Source organism: Camelus ferus, chromosome 7, assembly GCF_009834535.1.
Source record: "Camelus ferus isolate YT-003-E chromosome 7, BCGSAC_Cfer_1.0, whole genome shotgun sequence".
Classification (NCBI taxonomy): domain Eukaryota; kingdom Metazoa; phylum Chordata; class Mammalia; order Artiodactyla; family Camelidae; genus Camelus; species Camelus ferus.
In genome coordinates this window covers 22,725,593-22,752,702 of record NC_045702.1, presented here as the reverse complement: position 1 = coordinate 22,752,702, position 27,110 = coordinate 22,725,593, and the positions used below count along the sequence as shown (strand labels likewise).

Below are 27,110 nucleotides of genomic sequence, written 5' to 3'. Positions count from 1 at the left end.
AACGGACTCCTTGGAGAAGCACATTCAGACGTGGCTAAATGATACCTGTGTCTCTGACAACATTATGCCCCTGACTGGGTATCATGAGCCATCAGAAGGTACTGGACCATCAGCTCTGCATGCAAACTACTTCCTTAACTTTGCTTCTGAGCACCACACTTACTTATTTCCAACTGGACTGCTACCTGAATGCCCCATGGGGAATTCAACTCAACACAGCTGAAAACAGATTTTCTCTCTGCAGACCTGCTCTTCCTCTTACATGTATTTTAATTATAACGCATCGGTCACAGCCCCTCCACGGGAGGAGCTAGCCTAGATCTTGTTTTGTTTCTCTTTCAACTTGCTAGGGATTACCAAGCGCCACAGAATCCAGCTCCTTCCTTGTTCTTGAATACGCCCCAGGCTGCATTTCTCCTGCCACGGCTCTCTTCATCGCTCACTGGATGTTTGTCCTAGCACTTTAGACCGTCCTACTTCTAGGCTTCGCTCTTTCCAATCAGTCCTCCACGGGGCTATGAAGATGGTCTTTCTAAACGACAAACTGCTTTTGTCACTCTACCCTCTAATACGCCTTTGTTGCTTCTCACAGCCTTCTAGATAATTGTCAAACTCTTTGCCATGGCTTATGTTTAGCTACTGCTTCCTCTTTCTCACTGAATCAACCAAGCTCAGCTAAGGACGCAGCCATGACAACACCTTCTCTCTTCTTGTCCTCAGTCTATTTTGAGTGGTCTTCCGATGTATTATAATAGTAATCCAGGATTTGTCTCTATCACAGTATTGTTACTTTAGTAATTGTTCTCTTGAGTGGATTTTACCATCCTTAGGGACAGGGCTATCACCCAAGTTTTGGTACAGTGTTAGTGGTGGCAGAACAACGCCCCGTCCCAAGGACGTCCACGTCCTAATCCCCAGAAACTGTGAATCTGTTACATCACATGGCAAGGGTCAGTTAGGGCAGCAGGCGGAACTTGGGGCATGGGCACACTGATACACAGGTGAATCTGGGAAATATAGTCTATCCTGTGCCCACGAAGAAGCAAGAGTAAACTAGTGGACAGATACTGGTCCCCGATGCAGCCTCATAGCATGAAGGAACAGGTTAAGCCCTGGGACTGGTAGGGGAGATGAGGGTCTCAAGAAATTAGAATGAGGGAGGAATTTCTGAAATTACTTTCAGGAAGAATGAGACTAAGCATCTCTGACATCTATCTGAAGCTCCTTGGAGCATTTAGGGGCTGATCTTTCTTCATTTTTCCAGCAAAAAGCTCTGGGAACCTAAACGTGGAAAGAGTCAGGTCCCTTTTCACAAGGATGCGGAAACAGAAACGAGGATGATGTATGGATGAGTGAAGTTAGGTCAGGCTGCCCGTCTTGCAGGCTCTCCTTTGAGGGCAATTGCCCCTTTATTAAAGGAACTGATTCCCCGTTTCCAGAAAGAGGGAGAAATTGAAGGGCTGGCTATAAGACCCCTCCTTTCCCTGCTCCCTTGTCTAGGGCTCGATTAGTGACAGCTGGAAGCAGATCCCACACCGCCGATGAAGGTCGAGGATTTGTATGAAGGAGCACGGCAGAGACCTTGCTCACAATGATGCCTGCTTTGTGGAACTGCCTGCATTTCTTCATTTAAAAAATTCTGTCAATTGATTCCCTTTTGCTGTTAACTGTTGGCTTCCATTGAAAAGTTACTCCAGATCTAGAGTCCACAAAATAGGTCGGGGGTGGGAAATGGAGGCCCCCAAACTGATCTGGCTTAAAGAATAAGTCCAGCATTAGAGAGGTCCATGGATGCTAGAAGTCAGAATGCCACTGAATCAGAACAACAGCCCAGGAATTTGTACTTATTAATGCTCAGAGGTAAACCCAAAGAGCCTCGCTGTAACAAGAGGATAATGACAGGTCAAAGAGATGAAGGGAATCAGTATTTGTATTAACAGCACCACCTGGGCAACTTTGGACTCACAGCTGTGGGCCACTGAAGGTACAGTGACACTGAAAACACTGGGGGCGGGGAGCACTATACCATGTCTGAATGAGGAGTATGAATGAGAATGTCAGGTGGATTTTACACTTGGGGGTTAAAGAGGATTTTTACAATTAACTCTATCTTAATGCAGATCATCTAATCCATTGCTTTTCTCCTAACATCTACTGAAGTTTAGGGTAACATCTACCCTAGGCAGTAGGTGAAAAAGAGCACTGAAGAAACTGGGGTCGGGGTAGAAAACACAAGTGATCAGGAACGATAACAAGAAGAAAAAAAATCCCCCCAAACTGTTCGTTTTACTAAAGGAGGGGACTGATGGATAAGAGACCACCTCTGGCCTCCAGGAGTTCACATTACGTGGAGGGCATGCAGGTGTGAAAGTGTCTTTTGTTTTCTCTTCCTGGAGCGATCCTTCATTCACTAGACCTCCTCTCAGGGGTCAGAGGAGGAGACAACGCAGTCACTGCAGTGACTGCTCTGTAATGAGACGTATCCCACCAGCTTCCTGTATCTGTTTTCCGCCTGCGCTGGCAGCTACAGTTCCCAGCATCCCTTGCAGTGAGGGGTGACCATGAATGAGTCCTGGCCGATGACTTGTGAGCAGAAGTCTTGCATGCCCCTTTCAGGCCTGCCTCTGAAAGACCTCCAGCTGGGTCCCCCAGGCTTTCTCTCTTCCCTCACTGACTAGCCAGGTGCAAAGATCCAGTTGGGAACTGTGAGGCCTTAGGGAATGGCAAAGTCACTGTGGGAAATAAATCCTTCCCCAAATAAATGCATGGAGCAAACTGCCCTCCCTCAGCCTCACTAACCTGCATTGGACCATGGCATTGATAACAAAATCAGCCTTTATCATGTGAATCCCCTGAGATTCTGGCAGTGCTTAACGCAACAATTAGTTATCCTGACAAATCTGTGTATCTCAGGGATGCGTCACGATGAGCCACTGATGCTGCCTCCTTTATGAGTGTGAATGTATATCACTTAAAGACACGTTTGCTTAAAGCACATCTTAAAATATGTGCCTGAAAAGGTGAAGCTGTAAATATGCACATATGCATCATAAGCTTCTATTTTAGAAAAAAAAATGATCTGGGATTTTGGTTGTTTTAATACAAGTCTCCTGTAACCATTTTCAAAACTGATTTTAAGCAGCACTTTAAAATGAAATAAAAAATCAATGGCAGCATGTAATGGGGCTTGGGGAAGAGAAGGAAACGAAATAAAAAGATATCCAAAGTTAGTTAAATTGATGTACATTCTTCTGTGCAGCTAGAAACGGATCATACTTCATGTCAGCCTTTATAGTCTGTGGGTTTCTCGCAGATGAGGTACATGCTGGGAAAAAGAATTGCAAAGGAAATGACAAGAGCAGATGTTTGCTCAGGACAACTGGAGATTTTCTGAAAGCATCAAAGCACAGCCTACGAGTTATCAACAGCCAGATAGACCGTAGCTAGCTAGCCACAAACGCCCAGATTTATGTCTTCAACAAAGTTGGCCTTTCCAAGAGTAATCTCATCTCATTACACTCAACGATGAAAGAGAGTGATCTGCTGTCTGTGCCTCCTTTAACTTAGGTTGTCAGTTACCCCACGCATAAACACACGTGGCACGTGCATATTTCAATCCAGGGCATCTCTCTTTCCAACTTGGGGTGCAAAGCACATACAATAGCAGGGACAGCCGCAGGAGGCCCTGTCTGTCCCTTCCCAGATGGACCTCACCCCTGCTAAATGTCCACAATCCTTATGCTGCTTAATAATATGACTAGGAGGAGGGGGAACAGAGAAGAATTCAGTATGGTCCACTCCTTGTTTAATGCACTGGCTGCAGCAGAAAGTCCACTGGCTTTTGAATAGAGACAGGAGATGATCTAGTCTGCTAAGGAGGCAGACTCGTCCTATTATTGCATTGAATATTTAAATGTACTTCTCTGGGTCTCAGCTTCTTTATCTTTTAACTAGAAATAATAATACTTTCTTATAGCATTTTTATGAGAATATAATTAATGCATATTAAACAATTCTAAAAGAGTGTTTGATACATTGTAAACTCTGTGCCAGCTGCTATCATCATCACCATCACCATCACCATCACCACCACCACTACCATCATCATCATCATCGGTGGATAATGTCAAAACAAAACAAAACAGAACAGTAGGAGTTAGGCTGGTTCCTGATTCTACTGGCAATCACAGATGCCTTCTTTTCCTTTTTTTTTTTTTTTTTGCAGATAGGCAGGCCCTCACTTCAGTGGCTTGCCTGCTAGACTGGCCGAGATACTCAGAGTCAACAGTTCTTTGCTACCCCAACCCAGAACCCTTCAGGGGCACATGGATCCAGACTCTGAAGGACATTTCGCATCTCTGTGCCTGTGTAGATGAGTAGTTCCCTGCTCTGGCCACCACAATCTGAGCTGCAAGGCTTTTGCCAGGCAGGGTGAATCCAGTCTCCTACATGACCAGCTCTTTCTGTCACTTACTCCCCCTTCTGACCCAGAACCAGGCTTGAGCCCTGGTCCTACTGTCTTCTTGCTGTTACCTTCCCAGAACCTCCTTTTAGGAGCTGACTGCCTTTCCCTGCTACCTAGCCTGAGTCCATTCTAATTCAGAATATGGTGGAGGGGTTGTAAAGTATCTGCCCCTACCTCCCAGAAAAATCCTCAGATTTTATTAAAGTTGGTATACCCCATTGCAGGGCTATACAAAGATGAAATAAAGTCAAAACAAATCTAAATTTAAGCCAGGCAAACCTCCCAATCTGAAGGAAATTCTGGTGAAACCGAGTCTGGTCACCCAAGATTGACTCCAACAGGGTTAGAAATAACTAGTTTCTGGTTTGCATGAATAATGTCACCACTCACAAAAAATTCTGTCAAGCACTTAAAAATGTAAATTTACATATTCTCGAGACATCATTTTTTCCTCTTTAACAAAATAAGATTTTCCCAAAGTATATCACAGTATTTAATTAGCTATGTTCCAAAGACCATATAAGATCTATAATACAGTATTATAAATACTGTATATACTATTAGTAAACATGCATACATATTTAAATATGCTAAATATTTTATTTAATAATGTAACTATACAAATATATAACTATTTAATCACAAAAATCAAGTAATTTTAGCTAGTATCTAAGTATATTCAAGTAAAAAATAGTTTAAAACATCACATATAAGATGCATATTCACATGTTAATGAGAACCAAAATACAAGTTTAATAAGATAGTATTTAAAATATTCTATAAACTGTGGACTTAGGTATGAGGTATGTGAGTACATTAAGAGCATATTTTAAAAAACTCTAACTATTGATATTATAAATTAATATCTAAGAACTATATAAATATATAAATAATACCTGATTCACGATTTTATTGCCTTAGAATAATATAGGTTTTTAAATGCTGTTTTTGAATCTAAAGCAATTTAAATGAAAAACATGGCTTTACCGAATTGGTACGAGTTAAAAACTCTCTGAAACTCTCATACAGACTTTTCTAATTGCCTACTAAAATAACTATGAACACTAAGAAAAAAATAAAAACCAAATATATGATCTAAAGAAAGTACTAACAATAAGGCTAACTTTAGGATCTGGAGAGAATTTTAAAATGGCTTAAAGTGAATTTAAAGGTATCCTCCATGGGGTGCCCAGAAAAGAGAATGCTTACTCACTTGAAAGGATGCCAAAAAACCATCCCTCTGCTGCCTGCCTTCCTAGACTCCATAACCTTTAAGACATGACAGATTTTTGACCACCTGAAAACCGAGCAGCTGGGCATTGAGACCAGCTGTGAGGTATCTGGCAAGTAGTTTCTTACTAATACTATTTTATACACACTTGAGCACAATTACACCTAAGATTAAGTTAGTGCCTGCTTTCTGATACAATTTACAAATTCAGAAAGAAAGGGTGGAGTTCTCTCTAGCACATTAGGAATCTCACAAACCCTTGTAGACACACAGAAAAGCGGGTTGTGCACGTGAAAATAATTTTAAGAACTGCCAGGAAGAAAATAATTGTTGAGAAGCTGTCGACTGCACAGCCACTGCTTTCTGACACAGCAAGAATAATCTATATCTGTCACTACTGCCCTGCATCCCACCCCACCCCCGCCACCAGGCCTCCTCTTCACAGATCCAGTGCCCTGCCACGGAACTCCTGGCTGTGTCCTTGCCTCCAGCACTGCTCCAGATGCTGCCTGTGCATAACCACTAATTTCCCTTTCCTTCCCGAAGAAACATGGACCCCAGCTGGCTGGCTCACAGTGGGAGGAAGAGACAAGATCCCAGGGCAGAGCAGTAATGCTGCAGAAAAGGAAAACATTCTCGATACTAGGATGGGGCTTGGGCTTGGAGCTCTGTGCATTCCCCTATTGTCTTCTTCGTCTGTGAAAGACCAAACACAACAGTAGAGAAAGAATCACACGGAAGCAGCACACCCACACTGGCTCTGGAGAGGCTGCCCCTGTTACACAAATGCACAGGCAAGAAAATAAACACACGTGGTGCCTCCACACCCACGAGGAAAAAGAACCTGATTCCAAAAAGTCATAGAAGACCCTTGAAAACATTTCAGTAGAGGAACTAGATGGACATCTTAGAGAACTGACAGACTCAACAGGAGACAAGACGGAATAGCATCAACGATGTAGGTGCCTGTTGCCAAAACACAGCCTCCGTATCCTGCTTACCAAATTAAGACCCGACACAGAGTTTTGGATGAAGTAGAAAAGGCAGCTTTATTTCTTTGCCAGGCAAAGGAGGTAACAGTGGGCTAATGCCTCTAAGACTGTGAGCTTGCTGGGGAGAGAAGGCAGGGGGTTTTATAGTAAAAGTTCAAGAGTTCAAGGGGTGGAGATAGTTTCCACACAGATGGTATTCAGGGTAACAAATTGTTGCAGAGTTGTTCCTTTTTTGCAGATGCAGTTGTCCCCTTCCCTCTGCTGGATATGAAGTTCACCTCCAGCTTTGAGACCCTCTTAATATTCTTATACCTAGAAAAAAGGATGCATAGGAAGGGGCTCTGTGGAAAAGAGCTCTAGAGAAAAACTTGTGCAGTTTAAAATCGGGTTGATAAATGCTTTCAGCCTTTTAAGCAGGCTGAGTCCTGGGATCTCCTGCTGCAGGCTGAGGCCTGCAGCTGAAACAACAGGAAACAAGGAAACCATAAGGGGTCAAGAGGAGGGCACTGAGCATGATCCCGGCACACAGCACCACAAGGGGATTGGGTGGACCACCCAAGCCTCCCTCCTCTCCAGCCCAACCCTGGTCAGCAAGAGCATGAGAAAAAAAACCCTTTAAACCATTATACAGTTAAGCAGTTACAAACTCCATTACAAGATATCAGATGATCACCAATGATTACAATAGGGTCCTGCTTGGTTACAAGTCTAAAACACAGGAAGTCTTAACACAGGACTTAACACATCTCCAAGTTGGATGAGTCTTTCCTGAGGTTGCCCCTAGACTCACCTCCTCACTTCATTCAGGTCTCTGTTCAGCGTGCCCTATTCAGAAAGGCCTTTCCTGTTGAACAGCAGCTTCCTTCACTCTTGATCACCTTACCTTGCTTTAAAGCAGGTGGTTGTCACAGCACTTGAGCACAAGGACAGTCTATCGTAGCCTTTAAGGACCAGAGTGCAATCCTGGAGCTAGCACTTCCTGGCTGTGTGACTTACCCTCTCTTTGCTTCTTTTTTTTTTTTTTTCATTTGGTACTAACTGTAGCCCATGTGATTGGTACCCCACTCCCTCGGCACTCAGGACTCCTGCCTTTGGATGGCCTCACACATGCAGCACCTACAATCTTCAGCCAGAAAGTGTCCTCTGGCACAGAGAACCTGCCCAATCTATGTATGGGGCAGGCCAGAAGTGCCAAGGAGTTAAAATTTCAGGGAATGGCTTCCCCACTATGAATCAAAGTCTAAAATAAATATCTCAGATTCCTGAACTCCCTTCTCACTTAAACTGTATACACTGAAAGACTAGTCTCAGGGTTTGCTTCAGAGGGAACCCAACTTATGAAACCTACATTAGAGGATAATTGTGTAGATTAAATGTGTTGATATAAGCAAGTACTTAAAATAGTACCTGGAACAGAGAAAGCATTCAGCAAGTTTTAATTCTATTATTTATCGTTGTATCTCGGTGTCTAGAACAATGCCCAGTAAAAGGTATATGCTTAATGAATACTTTGTGGAATGAATTTTTTTTTAATGGATAAAAGGACAAGAGTATGAGAGAACAGGGATATGACAGAAATAAAGAACCATAAAAAAATGTGGCGGCTCTATTATAATTCAAATTAGAGGATCATAAGTGCCTGAAATGACATGACAGAAAGTCCTGCTAGGAGTCTGGAAGCAGACTTGAGAGAATATTCCAGAATATAAAGAAAAGAGGCAAAGGAGGTGACGGTGACTGGAATGAATATGATGAATAGAGAAGTCAAAGGACGAAATCAAAGCTAGGAATTTTCAAAGTTCCCAAGGAAGAAATCAACTGTTCTCTTGAGGGACGGTAAGAATATCAGTGGAAGGACAGGCTCAGAACTGAACAGAAGCGGGGAGAAGGGGCCTAAGCCTGGATGCAAAGGGTCATTTCCACTTTCTTCATCCACTTCATATGTCTCCACAAAAAAGCAAGCACACATTTGTTTGGGAGAAGCCCAGGACATTTTTTGGCCATATTTTACTAATGGAAGAAGGAGGTTCCTATGCCTTAGAAGAGAGGTCTGCGCACAGTGCTCATTTCCTAGTTCCCTGCGGTAGGAGACCCCTGGAGCTTGGCCCCTGGGGAAGCCGCCATCACCGGTGTGGCTGGCTGGATATGGGCTCTAGAAAGCAGATAGCTTCACTAAGCCTCACACAGTAAGTTGTGTTTTCCAGTTTAGAAATCCCGCATTTGGGGGATACTGAGTGCTGGACTAGCCTTAAAGAAAGTGTTGCGTGACTTTTCATTGGGTGGCCTCATTTCTTCTGTGATTTTTCCTCATCCAAGAACTCAAGAGAGAAGAATTCAAGCCCCCAAATTCCACTGAACGAATCTCTAACAACTCACATCTAAACACACTGGCAATTATTTTTGGAATTACAAGAATGGGGAAGTAAAATTCTCTCAAGCTTTGCATCAAGCTTTAAAGCAAAACAAAAGACCTTAATTAAAGAGTTAAGAAAGGTTAAGAAAATCAGACTGTTCTAAGAATCTCCACTACATTAAATGTCAGAAGACAATGTAACAAATCTAAACAGCTCTGGGCTAAAGCACAAGACCCGAGGGGTTATATCTAGCTAAGCTAAGGGAAGGAAAACACAGTCTCAGACATAGAAGGGTTTAGAAAGACCATCTTTCTTTTCAGTAGGAAAAACAAAACAAAACATGTAGACCAAATGAGAGCTGAATCGAAAGTAAAGACGAATAAGGAAGCAGCAATGTAAGAGCAATGTTTGACTCTTCTATTCAGTTCAGATCATGATCTAAGGCTTATGGAACTAGTTGAGAAGATTAGCAGTAGATCCACACATAAACCATACATGTGTCAAAGAAATGGTATTGGCAATGTACTGACTTAGAAGCAGAAAGAATAATGAAGGCCATGTAGCTTGAGCAGAGATTTTTTGTTTTTAAAGAGCTGGAGACTTCCGTGGATACAGAATACAAAATAAAAGCACTTCTGAAGTTGGAAAACGCCTCAGCAAAGATCCAAGATGGGGATGTTATAAGGTCAGCCTGTGCAACAGTAAATATCCTACTTGGATTGGAAATGCAAGAATCACTTTAGGGATATTGGAAAGTAAATTTGGAAGTGAATTTGCAATAGATCAGTGAAGAATCCTGGGTGTCCATCCAGGAAATTGATACATCTTTTTGTATATAATGCAGAATTGTCGAAAACTTTTGAGCATGAGAAGTGGAGCAGCTAAGGGGCACTAACCTGTGTATCTATGCAACAGGGAGACAGGTTACAAAGCTATTACGATAGTTTTAAAAGGAGGGATAAAAAATGGAAGAAAAGGTGTGATGAGGAAAAAAAAAGAACAATATTTGGTTACTGCTTAAATATGAGGCTCAATATGGAGAAAGATACTGTTTGGAAGTATTAAAAGTAGGCTAATATTCAGGTTACTAATCAAATTAGAAAATTAAGGATACAGAGGATATTTTAGATACAGAGCACAAAAGGTATTAAGTTATCCACTAACTAAGTACATTTGGGAGTAATAGCTATCTAGTTAATTTAGTTACCAAATTCACCTTTTGATAATTATGTGCAATGTCTCTCATCTTGAATATAATCATTTGATAAACACTATAATATTTTATTAATGAATGTGGTTAAAAGTTATAGTTAAATTTTACATCTACTTTTAAGAATACTTTTTAGAATACAACTATTTGTTTAAAGGGACCTCAAAGAATGGAGGTTTTAGATTAATTTTTCATATTAAACCAGATTTGTTGATTGAAAAGAAACTTGTGAAAATAAAAACGGTACTATCATTCTTTAACCATGTGCTCTCCTGATGTGCTGATGGCAAGGCTTAACACTTACCGCTTACCTATATTGACATCACATTTGATTATATCTGATACCTTGGCCACTATCAATCAGTAGGATGTGAAAAGAACCCCTGGATATCCTGCGAGCTTGCTGTACTAACTGTAGACCTAAATTTGACCTAAATATTTACCCTTGCATTTGAATCATCTCAGAAGTTTGAAGAATCACTTTCTGGGTTTCCTGATTTCTATTTCCACCTGCTACCTTTCCAATATTTCTTTAATCCTTAATTTTCAAAACTTGTTATAAGAAGAAATTGAAAGAATATTGCCTGGATATTCCCAATGGCAGTAAACAGAAGAGAAACAAAAAGCCCATTCCAGAAATTTCTCATTTGAACTTAGGTATTCTCTGATATTTTATTATTAATATGGACCATTTTGGGGCATCTCAAAACTTCTACTTAAGATTTCATCATTTAATATATTCTCATATTCCACAATCTCATACCAGTAATAAGGCAGTAGAAGCAAACACTAAAATTTAGGTTAGTGTGTTTCACTAGCATATCCACCATTGTTGTAGTAATCATGGTATTGTGATAAATGCATATATATAATGAATACAAATAATTTCCCAGAGACAATGAAAATATATTATTTTTTCATTTTCTCTAATATCTGAAAATAGAAAATAAGTCTAAGCAATCAATTAGGTACATCATTTGTACTGTTAAGAATGGAGGCTTTTTGTTTTTCTTTTTGTTTTCTATTTGAAATGAGGGGTTTTTTTTTTCTTCATGGAATGCTGTAAAGGCTTCCTCTAAATAAGAGATAATATGCTCTTCCTATTTGGGGGTTAACTTTATTTGATACGAGAAGAATTGCTATGGGTATAAAGTCTAGGAAGCTGCCATAAGGACTATCCCTCAGAATAAAAACACCACCGAAACCCTAATTAGTTTAATGTGTCAGCAGTTATTCCTTTTATACAGGCATTAACCAAATTTAGTCTGTAGCCAGAACAAATATCATCATATGTTTCTTCACCACATTAGATGTTTAATACAATTTTAAAAAAACTCATTTAAAATGTAACTGAAAAACTGCAGGCAGGTTATTAAGGATGATAAAAGACCAGTTGTAAAAGAACATCTGTTGTAAAAATTAAAAGACCCATTAAGAAATCTAAGAAATTATGTAATTAAGTCTTCTACATCTATTCAGAGCAATAGCAACTATCTCTAAGTTATCTAAGAAAAATTCAGACTCCAATGAAAACATTCTTTTTATTCTCTTGAATTTTACATCTTATGTATCACTTTGAGAGTTAGAAAACCTAGACATATCCTAATTTAAAGAAAGATATAATTAGTGAAGTCATCCTTTCTAGCTAGTTAGAATGGCTTAAATAATGAATGAAGAAGGGGGAGGGTATAGCGCAACTGGTAGAGTGCATGCTTTGCATGTATGAGGTCCTGAGTTCAACCCCCAGCACCTCCATTAAGAACATAAATAAATGAATCAAATTACATCCCCCCTCAAAAAAAATCATGAATGAAGAAACATTAGTCTTCTGTTTAATCAAAAATATTAATATAGCATATAGAGAGCTTTATAAAATATATTTTTAAATATCACCCATTCTACTTTATGCAGTTTATCTGAGTTAGTAATTTCTGCCTAATGGAAAGCCTGGTCAAATATATTATAGCACATCTACACATGAAAAATAGTAGTATAAGGGAAGTATTTTCTTTTTGCTTTATCATCATTAATTTTTTTAATGAGGAATTATTGTCTTTTCAGATAACTGCTTTCTACTTTCCATTGAATCATTGTTTTCTGAACCAAAATTTCAAGGAATGGAAAATAAGATTTTTCTTAAACTAGTTAAGGAGTGAAGAATAATTCAGTTTATTTTAAAGGCATACTCAAACTAAACTAATTATGTTTAAATCATCTTAGTTATCGTCTTCTTTTTTTCTTTTTCACTAATTGACCTATGCAGGTCAATGTCTTTCTGATAAAGTGAGGTAAAAACATTAGGATTATTAAAGAACATTTCTAACACTGACTGAATTGTCCTAATGGAAGTTGTAATAAAAGAAAAGATTAGCAAAGCACAAATTTTTCTTGCTTTTACTTTGTTAAAGTATTTTTCACTTTATTATACATAATACACATGGAATTGACATCATAATATATAATGTATTATGATATCATGTTATATGTTGGGCAATGAGCGGTGTTTCTTTCTTCTTAATTAAAAAAATTACTTGGTAGGAAAAAGATTTTTTTTAAAGTCCAACAACTAAATCTCATTTTATAACTATAACTGCAAAAATTCCTCAATAAAATACTAAATAGTAAATAAAATTAGACCTAGTATGATATTAAAGGAACAATACCCCGTATCTAAAGAGTATTTATTAAATAGATAAAAGCATGGTTAGACATTAGGAAAAAAAATTCTAATGTCTAATAAATTAAATTAAAGAATAAAAATATATTATCAAGTCAGTAGGTGACAAAAAAGGCATTTGCCAAAATTCATATTGGATCATGTTTTTAGAAAAACTTTGAATTAGAAATACTTTTTAGCATAGTCAACAATAATTATCAGAGATCAATAGTAAGCTTTATAACCCCCTAAAAATGTAATAGCTGAGGCATTTTCATTAATGTCATGGTCAAAACAAGGATGCAAAGTATCATCAGTATTGAATGTCATTCTAGAAGTCCTAACCAGTGCAATGAGACAAATAAAATAAATAAGAGGCATATGGAAGGAAGAGAGAAAATTCCCTCCCTTTCAGCCATGAATGTTTATCTAAAAAAAATATAATTGAATCATCTGAAATTCCATTAGAAGTAGTTCTATAGTAACTAAAAATGATGCTCACAAAATGCTTATCTGAAAAATATTAATAACTTTCCAATATACCTACAATAATCACCTTAAAATATTATGGGAAAAGAATCCGATTAATAACATAAGCAAACATAAAATGTTCATAAATACACTTAATGAGAATTTTCCAGGGCTGTATTAAAAACTGGAAATATTACTGAGAGCCACACATGAATTGAATAAAAAAATTTTACATCACTGCCCTGTATCGATACAATATTCTTTCCAAATTGATGTGTAAATTCAGCCTATTTCTAAATAAAATTCCAATTTATTTTGGAGGGGGAAATTTTATAAAATATACCTAAATATACACAAGAATAAAGTCAAGAACATTTTGAAACCGATACAAGTGGTGGCAACTTTTTCTACTAGAGCTTATCGCACATTATGCATCTATAGTATTCAAAACAGTGTTGTACTAGCACAAAAAACGGATAGTCAGATCAGTGGAACAGAAAATTCATAAACAGATCCAGATAATGTCATAATGCGGTGTATGATTAAAATGGTATTTCAAATCACTGAAACAGTGGATGGCTTTTTCTACAAATAATAAATTAAAAAGTTAGATGTTTCCCTTATATCTTGCAATATCAAATAAAGAAAAATTCAGTATTTTATTATACAAGAATGAAGTCATGAAAAAGCTACAAGAAAATATTTTCCTTAATAATTCTGAAAGCCTAGTATATCTGCTTTAGTCTCGTTAAACTGATTTCCTAGTTGAAAGATCTCAGGGTGAACAGGACATAATGGAGAACATATACTCATCAGATGTGACTAAGACTAAAGGGTTTATTGACATCTGCACCCAGTGGTGAGAAAAGGGAAGGGTCTCTAGCACCAGCGAAAAGAAATATTTTTGGTAGTCAGTCTCCAGGCAGTGATTGCTGTATACGAGCTGCAGAATGAAAAACAGGAATAGCATGGGAGTAGGCACCACAAGGTAGCTGTAGGTCTAGGGGAAAGGCTGCATCCACCTTATTAGATTTGAAGAGGAATACCACCCCATAAGAGTAATGGCATGGATCAGAAGACATGCACGTGTGCATGCATTAATGTATGTTCCTGTTTGTCCCAGAGAGAAGAGCAGAGGAGTGTTTCCCTGCTTCTTGGAGTTAACTTACGGTAGCCAGTGCCCCTACGAGGTAGTCCGCAGATGCACAAGTGACACTCAATCTTCTGAAACTGTTTCACTAAAATCTAATTACATTTTTGTAATTCAAATGTAACATTCACCTTAATTCAAACTACTGTACTACAATAAATTTGCATCATTTGACTTACAACTTGAGGCATTCAGATTCCAAATAATTTAGTGGAAACTTTGGAGTACAGAAAGAAGAGCCTCATTGAAAGGTAATATTTTTGGAGAACCCAGGCCTTTCACAAGAGATCTTTCATGGGACTGTCAACACTTAGCATTCCTAAGCACAACACAACTACAGAAAATATGGAGAAAAATCTTGATGGATGTGACCTCATAATTTATTTAAATTATGTCACGTTAACACCATACATGAAAGAATGACCTACAGAAATAAATTTGCAAAATATATCGCAGACAAAAGGTTGATGTACTTAGTCTAAAAGAGATTCTTACAAAATAAACAGGAAGCAGGGGAATACCCCGAAAGAAATATAGGCAGAGTAATGAACAAGCAACTTGCAAAAGAATAAATACAATTGTCTAATTAGTATATAAAAACTTTTAAGCCACTTAGGAATCAAAGACATGCAAACTAAAATAATACAATAAATGTTACCTCTGGCATTGATAAAGATAAAATAATAGCACCGAATTTTGGTGAATGTGTGGGAGGGTAGGCAAACTTACCCACTACCACTGTGTGCATAACCATGAAGGGCAATTCGATACTATCAAGAATCTTAAAGGCAGCCATTACACATCTAAGAATTCTTCCTACGAAAATAATTGAGCAAGTAAACAGATTGTTGTCATCTTCTTCATATACAAAGTACACTGTGTTATTACCAAGATTCTGATGAATTATTTATTTTTCAGAGTAAAAAGCTGTTTAATATTGTAAAGACCCTGTCCTCACAGTGTACTCAAATCAAGAAAACGCAAAGATTCTTCTTTTAGATGGCACTCGCAATTCCAAAGCTCTAATCACAAGAACAAAGAGAGACACAGAATAAAAGAGACAGATGGAGACAATGTGAGTCCTATTTGTGCACCTGCAGGGAAATGGGTTCCCTCGAACATTAAAAAGCTGGAGGCAGAAACAGGGACACCTGGGCACTGACTATCTTTCTTTCCCTGGAAGAGAAAGAAGCCTTGCTAATGCTAAATTCGATTCAAGAACCAGAAGAACCCAAAATTTGTGTATAAAACCTTAAAGAGAAGTACACAGATTGTTAATGTTAAGTTCTTCCAGAAGGCTGATGTACAAAAGACTTGTGGCTCAGCACAAACTGAACATTTTCGCACATCGAGCACCACTCTCCTTAGTGTGGGTAGTATCAACGGCAGTTCTGTGATCTGTTTGGGAACCAGTGGCCAGGAAGGCCTCCACCAAAGTATGCTACGTTAAATTGGAAACTTAACCTAAGTTACAACATGTTTAAATGTATGTGAACGTATGGGCTCGTCTCACTAATCAGACATGTGCAACACCTTTACAACTATGCACCTACAGAAATTGTCAATTGCTTAGACGATGTGTAAACATGACCTCCCCAAGATAGGGATCAGAAATAAACGTTTGTAAACGTAACCTGCTGAACCAAGCAAAAGCATTTCCATTTCCATTTTGATACATTCAATCCATCCTGTACTTTGGAAAATTTGGACATTTATTATGTTTGTCAACGTTATGAATCTGTAACTGCAATTGAGATGTTTTTGTGTTTCTCTCATTATATTTAGGGAATAAAGTGTCAAATATTTCTAACCTTTGCTACTGTTTATCCTACGAGACTACATGATGCCAAAATATTTAAACAGAAATGAAAAAGTGCAGTTGGTCACTATTCTCAATAGCTTTCTATAAGAAACCAAACATGCTCATATTTCTAAATACCCAAAGATTTGTCTGATTGGAAAATGTCATTACAGCAATGCTGTCAAGTTTCTTAGAGATTCAGAATTATGTTCCAACTTTGTACTTTGATAAAATATAGTCTTTCTTGTTTTTTCCTCTAATGATAACTGCTTATATATTAAATTTAACTCTAGACTAAATATGCATTGGCATTTGATTTTTCCATTCCTTTCTTGACCAATGGCCAGACTTTACAAAAGAGCCATTCTCAATGCCCATTAATTTCTTCATTCGTTCCGCAAGTATTTATTGAACAGTACTTAGCTAAGCACTGAACCAAGCCATGAGAATATACAGTCAAGCCAGGACTCCTGCCCTCAAGAAAATTACAGTCCAGATAGAGGCAGACAAGTAAATGAACAATTCAACCGCAGCACAGTGAGTGCTGTCTGCTGGTGAAGGGCCAAGGGAGAGGCACAAGGAAACCAACCTAATGCTAATGAGGATGCGCTCGAGTCAGGGAAGGCCTTCTGGAGGTGGCCCTTGAACTGAGTTTGGAGGTATGAGGAGGAAAAGGTGACACGTCCAAGACAGGAGGGAGAATTCCCCAGAAAATGCTAATGACATATGAGTTCTCAGAAAGATGTGAGACAGTATGATTCATTTATAGAATCACAAGTCCAGCACAGCCAGAGCAAAGGGCCTGTGTGGTCAAAAGAAAAGTAAAAGCCTTTTCAGGAAGGATGTGATTTGCTCAGCCAAGGATTTGGGACGTGATGCTGAAAGCTGCAGGGAGCCATTTCATAACTTTAAGCAAGAGAAAAATGTGATGAGATAAATGTTTTGAAAGCAAGCCCTCTGGCTGCTCTACAGAGGATGCACTGAAAGGAGAGCCAAATAGAGAGGGGGAAACGGGATGTTATTGCAATGATCCAGGCAAGAAATCCTAACAGCTTCAATTAAGATGGGAGAGATCTAGGGGAGAGAACAGACTTGGAATATACTCAAGTACTCTAAACTGTTTCTAGAAGTCTGATATGGAGTACCAAGTGAATGCTGTTTAACTCACTAAGATGAGAAATTCAAGTGAAGGAACAGGTTTGAAGTGAGATGATGAACTTAATTTTGAATGTGATGAGTTCAAAATCCAAGTGGATTCAGGCAGAATACAGCCAGACAGAGATACAAGACTAACTTGTACAGGAGATGTCACTGAAGTCATGGGAGTGGTCAAGGTTACAGGTGATGTGGGTGAGGAGGTAGGATGTTACTCAGAAAGAACAGAAGTACCAGCAAACCACCCTGGGAAACTCTAAATTGAGAGCAGTAGGCAGACTACAGATACTTAATTACTAGAGGAACAGATGAGGAGGAGGAGGCAGAGGAGGAGAAGAGATCTAAAGAAATTGATGAAGAGGAACTCCAAGAAGGTAAAGTGTTTCAGATGCTTCAAAGAGGTCATTTAGGATGAACAAGACAAATGTTCAGAGCCTTCAGCAATGTGGAAATCAGAGCTAAAGGAAACAGGGGTAGGAAGAAAAAGGAAAGGATGTGTAACCAGATTCCAGAAGGTTAAGGGGGGAAATGGGCAGTGAGGACCAATGGTCCTAATAGTTTATCAGAGGAGGAAAAGAAGGATGCAGACATGTATCAACCACTAATTTAAAAAAAAATAATTATTGTCATAGCTAATTCTTCCCCAATGTGTATTTGGCAACATCCTTTTCAAACAGAAATGAAGTCTTTTGCAAACAGTTTTTATGAAATAGATGATAAACATTTTCCCCCCTTTCTACCTTGATGCCAAAATTTTTAATAAAATGGCGTCAACAGGAGAAGCAGCAGTTGGGAATTAGAGTGAACCACCTTGAAGTTTCCTTCCAAAGTTTCTCAAAATTGTGTTTGTTCAGATACCCACCATTCACACAGTACAAAATTTATGCTACAAGAGCGTAAACAAACATGTAATATTCACTTCATTGCATCTTATATTTCTTTTAAGATCATGGAGTTCTGTTCAGTCACCTAATATTTAACACTAGTGTTTTCATTCTTCCAAAGCATTTTAAATCATCGCTCTCAATTTTCCTAGTGAAATCTCTCACTATTGCTTTTTTCAGGCTGGTAATTCTCCCACAGCCCTGTGATATAATTATTTTTGGTTCTTACTAATGTTTGTTTCTAACTTTAATAATTACGGTGACTTACATTTATATAGCGTCGTTCACCCTGAGAGATCCCAAAGCATCTTTCCACACTACACACTGCTCACATAAATAAATGCCAGGCAATATTAAGGATGATGAAGACAGCGAGTCACACAATTAACATGCTGTTTACCTAGCTCCCGAACAATAAAGATGCTTCACGAGACTTGAGCTAATATCCGTCACAGGAGATGCTCCACTGAACACCATGCCGCAAGCTGATAGGATCTCTGACTGTTAACATGGGCCATTTTTTATGTGCCAGGATAGAACTCTTATCGAGTCAAATAGAATTAGTTTTGCCAAAAAGATCAATGGCTGTTTAAAAGTGCCTGAATAAAATGTGGGTACTTTATACATACTTAAGAAAAAATCTTTCTTTCCTAAACTAAGTTTTTACTGCTAAACAGGGAACTTTGTGCTGGTGATTGACACAAAATGTGGCTCCCACGGTACAAATCTTGACTGAAATAAGCACTCCTTCCGTGACCTTGAACAAATTACTTAATACTACCTCTCTTAGTTCCATAGGCTTGGAAGGAAAACTATTATTTCTGACTTGAACTCAGCAGTTCTTGATTTGAAAGACCATGAAAGTCTGCTAAAAGATTCCTCTAGCCACAGATGAGTGCTGTCCTGAAACGTCACGTTATTTCAGGTATGTCCATCAACCAGCCATAATAGTTGGTAACTTAAAATTTCAAGGAAATGCTAGGGAAAAACACTAATGCTAACCATTTACTACTTGGGTAACATCCTCCACAGTAAAGTACATAAAATCTTAACTTTTACTATGCAAGTGAGAAGTTGAAATTGGGAGAAGCTGGGAGATAGTGATAAATAAAACCAATAAGAGTAAGTGATTAATCTTTTATATAGAAAATGATAGCAAATATAGAACATACTTGTCAAATGCTAAAACTGTATTCGTACAGATTAAATTGAGAATAATAATTCTTATTATTAACAAAGTATATGCTAGACAATGTGCTAAATGTATTACATTTTTACCTCATATGATCCTCAGAACTACCTTATTAAGTAGTTACAGTAGAGTTTTATCTTTGTTAGCAATATATTCTAATACTTTTGTAAATTGCTAAATTTTTATGCAAGCTTTTGGCCTTTTAAAACCACCTTCATGTTTAATTCAATTGTTTCCTGTGCATAGCTTCACAGTGTAACCTACATTTCAATTTGCACTAAAGCTTGATTTTCTTTAAGTGATTTTGCAAAGATGACAGCATTTACTAAGCCAGTTTCAGGAACCACTTTCTCTAGCTTCTGTATATGGAACTTAGGGCAGAACTAGTCATATCTTGGCTCTGATCTGATCCAGCATAAAGCTTGACATTCTACCCTTTAATATATCCTAGTCCCTTCCAACTGCTAAGAAACATCACTTTATCAGCTCTCCTCTCACTTATTTTCTTTTTCGGCATCATCACCAGCAGTTGACTTTCTTTTCTTTCTTTCTTATTAAAAAATAGAGATTGTATAGCTTCAAGAGAAAATCTGCATCGTTGAGTATGCTCACTCGTTAGCTAAGGAATTCACTGCTATGAAGCACATGGTTTGCTAGACATCGTGGAACTTGGAAGTTGCTCTCAAATATAGAAACGTGAGTTTTAGGCCCGTGGATGACAAGGGTCGATTTTACTGTAATCCATATTCACAGAAAAGAAGAAGCCAAAGCTTCTTCAGAACTAAGTCATACACCCCAGCCGCACATCCAGTAAGTGAGAGAGCCCTCCAGCTGTGGTCTGGGGAACTCCAAAGCCCATTTTCTTCCTTTTACAACACAGCATCTCCCAGCCAGTCTGGCACAGTGAATGGTCTAAATTCTTGGAACTACTTTAATGAAAACTAGCTTGACTATAGTTTTGATTAGGAACAAGAAAATTTTAAATCTGACTCCTAGCCTTGATTTGGAAACTAACCAGTTGTGAGGTTTTAAAATAGTCATCTTAACCTTTCTAGGATTCATGCTTCACCTATAAAAATGAACAATTTGTTACGGTTTAACAAGCTCCAAATTCTTCCTGGTCTCTAAAGGTGTTACTAAGTAGGTTCACTGCCAGGAAAAGCTGTGTATGTGAATGTGTACAGGTGTATGCTGCGAGGTAATTAAGATTTGTCGTGGTTGTTACTTTTCATTTAATTAGGTCAAACGTCCCTCATGCAATTGGATTACAATATTAATATGCTTACTAACCACTCGTGCTGTAAACATTTTAAGCATTACCTTTGGTTTATTCTACACCTATATCACCCTGATTTTAATTTACTAGGTCTAGACTTATGCTGTCTCATAATATTTGAACAATGCACACTGAATATAAGTGGGTTCCACAGTAGAACTGTACTGAGTTTATTCAGTTATAATTATCCTTCCTTTCACATAACTGGGGAAATAATCCCTCAGATTTATGGAATTTTCTCACCCATCTCTTGATATCTCTCTAAGTTATCATAGCTACTAGACCAGTGTTTCTCAAACCAGATTGTACATAATAATCATAGTATATGGGGAACTCAAGTATAGAGGATGAACTGAGGCTCAGAGAGGCTACCCAACTTGCCAAAGATGCACAGCAGGGAATAAAGCCAATGAGATCTGACTCCAGACACTCAGCCTGACCATTGCCCTCTACTGCCTGAACCAAGAAGCTTTTCAAAAACAGATGCCTTGTTACCACCTGATACCTCTTGAGTCAGGATTCCGGAAACATGTTTTGTGTTTCTGTGTGTGTTCACTGTTCCCAGGCTGATTTTAATGAGGCTGCTTCCAATGCATGGAAATCGCTAAACTAGACTACGTGCAAAAAACGAAACAAAACAAAATAAAAACAAACAAAAAACCCCTCAGTTTTCAAGTGGAAGAAATCAGTGTCCAAGCATTTGGTCGTCTGCTGGGAGCACTGTCATACAATAGCTTTGCTTAATTCAGAGATGCACTTAATATGCCGGCAAGGGTGCACAATTTTGTAAGCATCACTTGTTCTCCTTTCTGCTTACCCTAAGAACAGGGCAGGATATTTTTTCCTGCAAATCTAGTGCCAAATGTGAAAGAACTGAAATGTCCTCAGGAAGTGAGACCAGTTCAACACAAGCTGACAGCATGATATCATGAAAAGAACAAACGCTTTGGGGGCACAGCAAACAGAAGCTAAAATCCTAACTTGCCATTTGTGAAAGTATATGAATATCAGCAAGTTAATTTCTCTGTGCCTTAGTTTCCTTATTTATAAATAAAGAATATATTAATAGGGGCCACTTCCACAAGATTGTGGGGGGCAGCACAGCTTGACAGTTAAGAATAGATTCAAGTCCCCACTCTGCCACCTACTTCTCTCTAAGACTAAACTATTTATCTGTAATTCAGGGATTCCAAGACTGTCAACCTCAAAGACTGGTGAGGAGTAAATGAGATAATGTGCGCATTATTGCTATTAGTATTAGGATTGCTGCAAGGATTAAGCTAAACCTTTGCAATAAAACTGGCCCAATAAGGGATTTGTAAACATTACTTTCTCATTTTTTAGCCTCAGTAGACTGTTAGGAGAACCCATACATACTGTATGTGCTCAGAAACCCACACACAATTAGAGAGATTGAAAAAACAAAGAAAGAGAACAGTTTGAAAGCATGTTTTACAACTGTAAAATAGTCCTAAAAGAGTATCCTTTGGTTTCCTTTGATTTGGGATTTTAAGAAGACCTAGGTGGAAAATAGTATGGCGGTTCCTCAAAAAATTAAAAATAGAACTCCTATGTGATCCAGCAATTTCACTTCTTTGTATATATCTGAAGGAAATGAAATCATTATATCAAAGAGATTCCTGCACTCCCATGTTCATTGCAGCATTATTTGCAATAGCCAAGACATAGAAACAACCTAAGTGTCCACTGATAGATGACTGGGCAGAGAAAATGTGGTATCAACATACAATGGAATATTATTTAGCCTTTAAAAAGGAGATCCTGCCATTTATGACAACATGTATGAAACTTGATGGTAAGTGGAATCAGTCAGGAAAAAGAGAAAGACAAATAATATATGATCTTACTAATATGTGGAATCTTAAAAAAAAAAAAACCAAACTCATAGAAACTGAGAGTAGATTGGTGGTTGCTGGGGGAAGGGGGAGAAATGGGTGAAGGTGTACAAACTCTCAGTTATAAGATGAATAAGTTCTGGGGATATAATGTGCAGCAAAGTGACTATATTTAACAATGCTGTGTTGTAGATTTGAAAGTTGCTCTTAAAGGAGTAGATCTTAAAAGATCTCAACACACACAAAACTATGTTTGGAGACAGATGTGTTCATCTTGTTGTGGTCATCACTTTGCAATATATACATATATCAAATCATAATGCTATACAGCTTATACTTATACAATTATATCTCAATAAATCTGAAAAAAAAAAAAAAAAGACCTAGGGCTAGCATTTCCAGGATGAACCTCTGCTCCTTGTCACAGCCTCCACCAAAAACACACATGCTACTACTTAAAAGATCACCCTTCCCATCTACTTCTCCGACTGTCCCACTGCCAGCTCACCGTTAATCAAACATGCCGAGCACCTTGTTCCTCACTGCCTATACTCTCGCCCTTCTTTTTGCCTGGAGTGTAACCCACAAACCACATCTTCACCCAGCAAAATCTCACTGACTCCCACAAGACCTGACCAAACACTATTTCTCCTTTCCCTACATTTCTCAGTCAGAATGCATCTTTCCCTCCGTGGGGCTCCTGCAGGACAATTATCTGTGTGCACCATCCTTATTAATTCCAGTCACCAATTCATTCTTATATATCTTAGTATTTGACAACTTATAAAACTTGGCTTTCCACTAGATTTCAAGTTTCCTGATGGGAGTTTATCTTATATATCTTCCCTTTTTTCCCAGAGAGGCTAAACTCTTGTCTCTCATATACTAGGTATTTGACACAAATTTGCTGGAATGATATGTAGGCACTGAAGACTGCCTCGGCCATGGATGGAGGCCAAAGCAAAACTCGTCTCAGTCACGATGCCTTTGACTCAGTGTTTGGCAGACAGTAAGTGAAAGCAGGCTCTGAAAAATAAAACATAAAGTCTTTAATATCTGAAAAATAGACCAGTGCAAAACTGAACCTGGAGTGTATGTAGTAAAATTTCAGTGAAAGGATGCAACTAATTGGCGGTTTAAAGAGTCATTCTCCCATATAAAGATATTATAGTTTAATGTACTGTAATGCAGATCCAATAAAACCTCTGCCATTTTCATTTTTAAATATTTGAAGACATACAGGGTAATGTCCCAAGGATAGAAATTGATTTTCAGTGCATGTGCTAGTGAAATTATTTACTTTTCTTATTATATCTTACATTGACCTTTCTGACAAGTTTTTAAAACTATACAAAATTAGATTTCAATCATAATCTTACAGGAAAAAAAAGAAAGAAAAAAGGTAAGAGGGAGAAGAAGAAGAAAAGAAAGAAGAAAGAAGAGAAGAAGAAAGAAGAGAAAGAAGAAAGAAAGAAAGAAGAAGAAAGAAAGAGGAAGAAGAGAGAAGAAAGAAAGAAAAGAAAGAAGAAAAGAAGAAAAGAGAAAAAAGAAAGAAAAGAAAAGAAGAAAAGAAAAGAAAAGGAAAGAAGGAAGGAAGGAAGGAGGGAGGGGAGGAGGGAGGGATGGAGAGAATGAAGCAGAGTGTATGTACCTGGAGTAAAAACAGAGAGGAAATCCAGCCATGGCGAAACAGAACATTTTCTCCATCTTGGTATTCTTTAAAGAAATTATACTAAGTGGGAGCACCGAAGTGTTTAAATGCAATAATATTTGAGCTGCTTCTGTAACAATATAGTTTGTCTACACGTGTTCACAATGGTTTTTTTCTTCCTCCTCCATACTACAGTACTAATGGAGAGCTATTATTAGGAGTGTGGCTCTCAGTGTAGCCCACGGGGCCCCAGGCTCCCTTTTCAGGTGATCCATCAGATGAGAACCATTTCCATAGCAATATTAACATTCTGTTTGCCTCTTCCAGTGTGTTGATATTTGTCCCGATGGTAACAAAAGGTGATGATGGGTAAAACTGCTGATATTTTACCCAGACGAAGGCAGTGGAGCCAAACTTCATTAGGTATCAGTGTATTCTTCACTGCTACACACTTGCAGTAAAAGAAAAATTGCTAGTTTCAGTTGAGAGTAGCCTTGATGAAGCAGTAAAATCTGTTGATTTTTAAAATCTTGACTGGAGTAAAAATCTCCTTAATATTCTGTATGATGAAATGTAAAGTGCACATAAAGCACTTCTGTTACAGACTGAAGGATGGCGTTTGACTCCGGCAGGGGTCGGGGGGAGCATCCATATGATTTATTATATGAACTAGCCACTTTATCAGTGGCACATTATTTTTCCTTGACAAGGCTACTGACAGAGAAACCACAATTATTAAGACTTGCGTGTATGGAAGATTTTTCTCAGAAGTGAACAAAGAAAACCTGTTAGCTAAAGAGAAACTTAGAAATTTTGGCCAATGATAAAACTTGAGCTTTCGAGTGAAAATCAGTGTTCTGGGAAATTTATAACCTCCACAAATCTAATCAGGCATTTCTGATTAGACTTTTCTGATTACACTGGTGGTGATATTAAAAAATGTAATATTTTGTGATTGTATGGTAAGATGTTCCAACATTCGAAACAGATATGTAAACTCAATGAAAAGATGTTACACCCAAATTTCAAAATTCCCCATAGTTAAAAGATTCATTCAAACAACCACAAGACCAATGGATTTTAAGCTTATTGGTATGGTCTCAGATTCTATACTGGAATTAACTTTTATGACATAATAGTTGTCAAATTTTGGTATAGTTATCAAAGATTATCAGAAAATGCTATTAAAATAGTCTTCCCTTTCCCTACGTATCTGTGTGAGACCAGATTTTTTTTTAATATGCATCACCCAAAACTTCATATTGCACCCAATTTTGTGCAAAAGATATAAGAATGTGACCTACGTTCTATTAATCTACATAATTGAGAAATTTGTAAAAATGTAAAACAATGCTACTCTTCTCATAAATTTTTTTCTTCTTTTAGAATAGTTACTTTCATCAAAGTGTTACATATATCCACATTAGTTGGTCTATTATTGTTATTATTTTTTAATGCCTTTATTATGGTAAGATTCCTATACAGTAAACTACACATATTTGAGATGAACCATTTGATGAGTCCTGATAGATGTGCACACCAATGAAACCACCACCACAATCAAGATAGCTAACATCTCCATCACTCCCCAAGAGGTGCAAATTTCAAACTCCCAATTTATCCCTTCCCATCCCTTTTGCCCCCTGGTAACCCTAAGTTTGTTCTCTACCTCTGTGAGTCTGTTTCTGTTTGTAGATAAGTTCATTAGTGTCCTTTTAATTTTTGTTATTTTTAAATGAATAAATAAATAAGTATTTTAAATCTATCACTTTAAATTTCTAATATGATAATAGATACAATGTATATAAAGAAAAGCTTTTGGGGAGGGGTTATTAATAATTTCAAGTGTAAAAGATGCTGGGGCTAAAGTGTTTGAGAACTGCTGATTCAGGAAATACCATATGTTAGGAATCTATATAATTTGATGGGAAAAAGACAAATTCTCTGGCAATGCTATTTTTCACTCTATTGAGTTTAGAATATTTTGCTATACAGATTCAGGGATCTATATGTCATTTATTCAACAACCATTTTTTCAGTCCCTGCTATAGGCCAGGTGCCATGGAGAAAAATAGAAACATAAGACGCGGGTCCTGTCATCAGAGTATTTACAGTTTCCATCACTGTCCATATAGTGATATATCCGTATCTTTACTCCCCCTGGTCTTGTGTGTGGGTGTGTCCAGCTGCTTCATAAACGTCTTCACTGGGGACGCTGTAGTAGGTCCGAAACTGAAATCATTCACTAACCTGCACATGCTTATTAATGGTAACTACCCCCTCGTGCTCTGTTTTTTCCCCTAATATTAATACTAGGCATAAAATATGAAGAGCTACATTTTTTAACTTTTGAGATGGCAAATCATACTTGTGAGATTTCATTCCTTTTGATTCTATTCTGTAGTACAACCTCTGCTTGCAAACCTATTCTCCCTAACTCATGAATATTGAATTTCTTTCCATAAACTGAATGTTCACAAGATCGTTTCTTTTATCATGTGCTTTCTCCTTCCAAATATTAAATTAAATCTCCTCAATAGAAAGCAATTTGGAATATATTGTATGTATTCAGTATACATTCTGCTTAACACTTCATTGTAACTCATTGTAACTTACTGTAACTCAGATAGTAAATTTACACCTTCTGAAAATTCTCTTTTTTTGCACACATTCATTTCCCTAAATAAAGCTAAGGAAGGACTGCTTCTTAAAGTCGCAAAGAGACCTTTATGATAAAATGCTACAATATGAGTTTTAATGTGATAA

At 37.8% G+C, this 27,110-nt stretch overlaps 1 protein-coding gene and 1 long non-coding RNA gene across 4 annotated transcripts in view; one reads left to right on the top strand and one right to left on the bottom strand.

The window, feature by feature from the left end:
• The window catches only part of GRM8 (glutamate metabotropic receptor 8), a 677,086-nt gene that overhangs the window by 209,592 nt on the left and 440,384 nt on the right, over window positions 1–27,110 (bottom strand). The window lies entirely within an intron of this gene.
• Window positions 732–23,462, top strand: LOC116664855. Its single transcript, XR_004321347.1, has 3 exons — window positions 732–743; window positions 1,969–1,970; window positions 23,081–23,462. It is a non-coding gene; the product is annotated as an uncharacterized LOC116664855 (long non-coding RNA).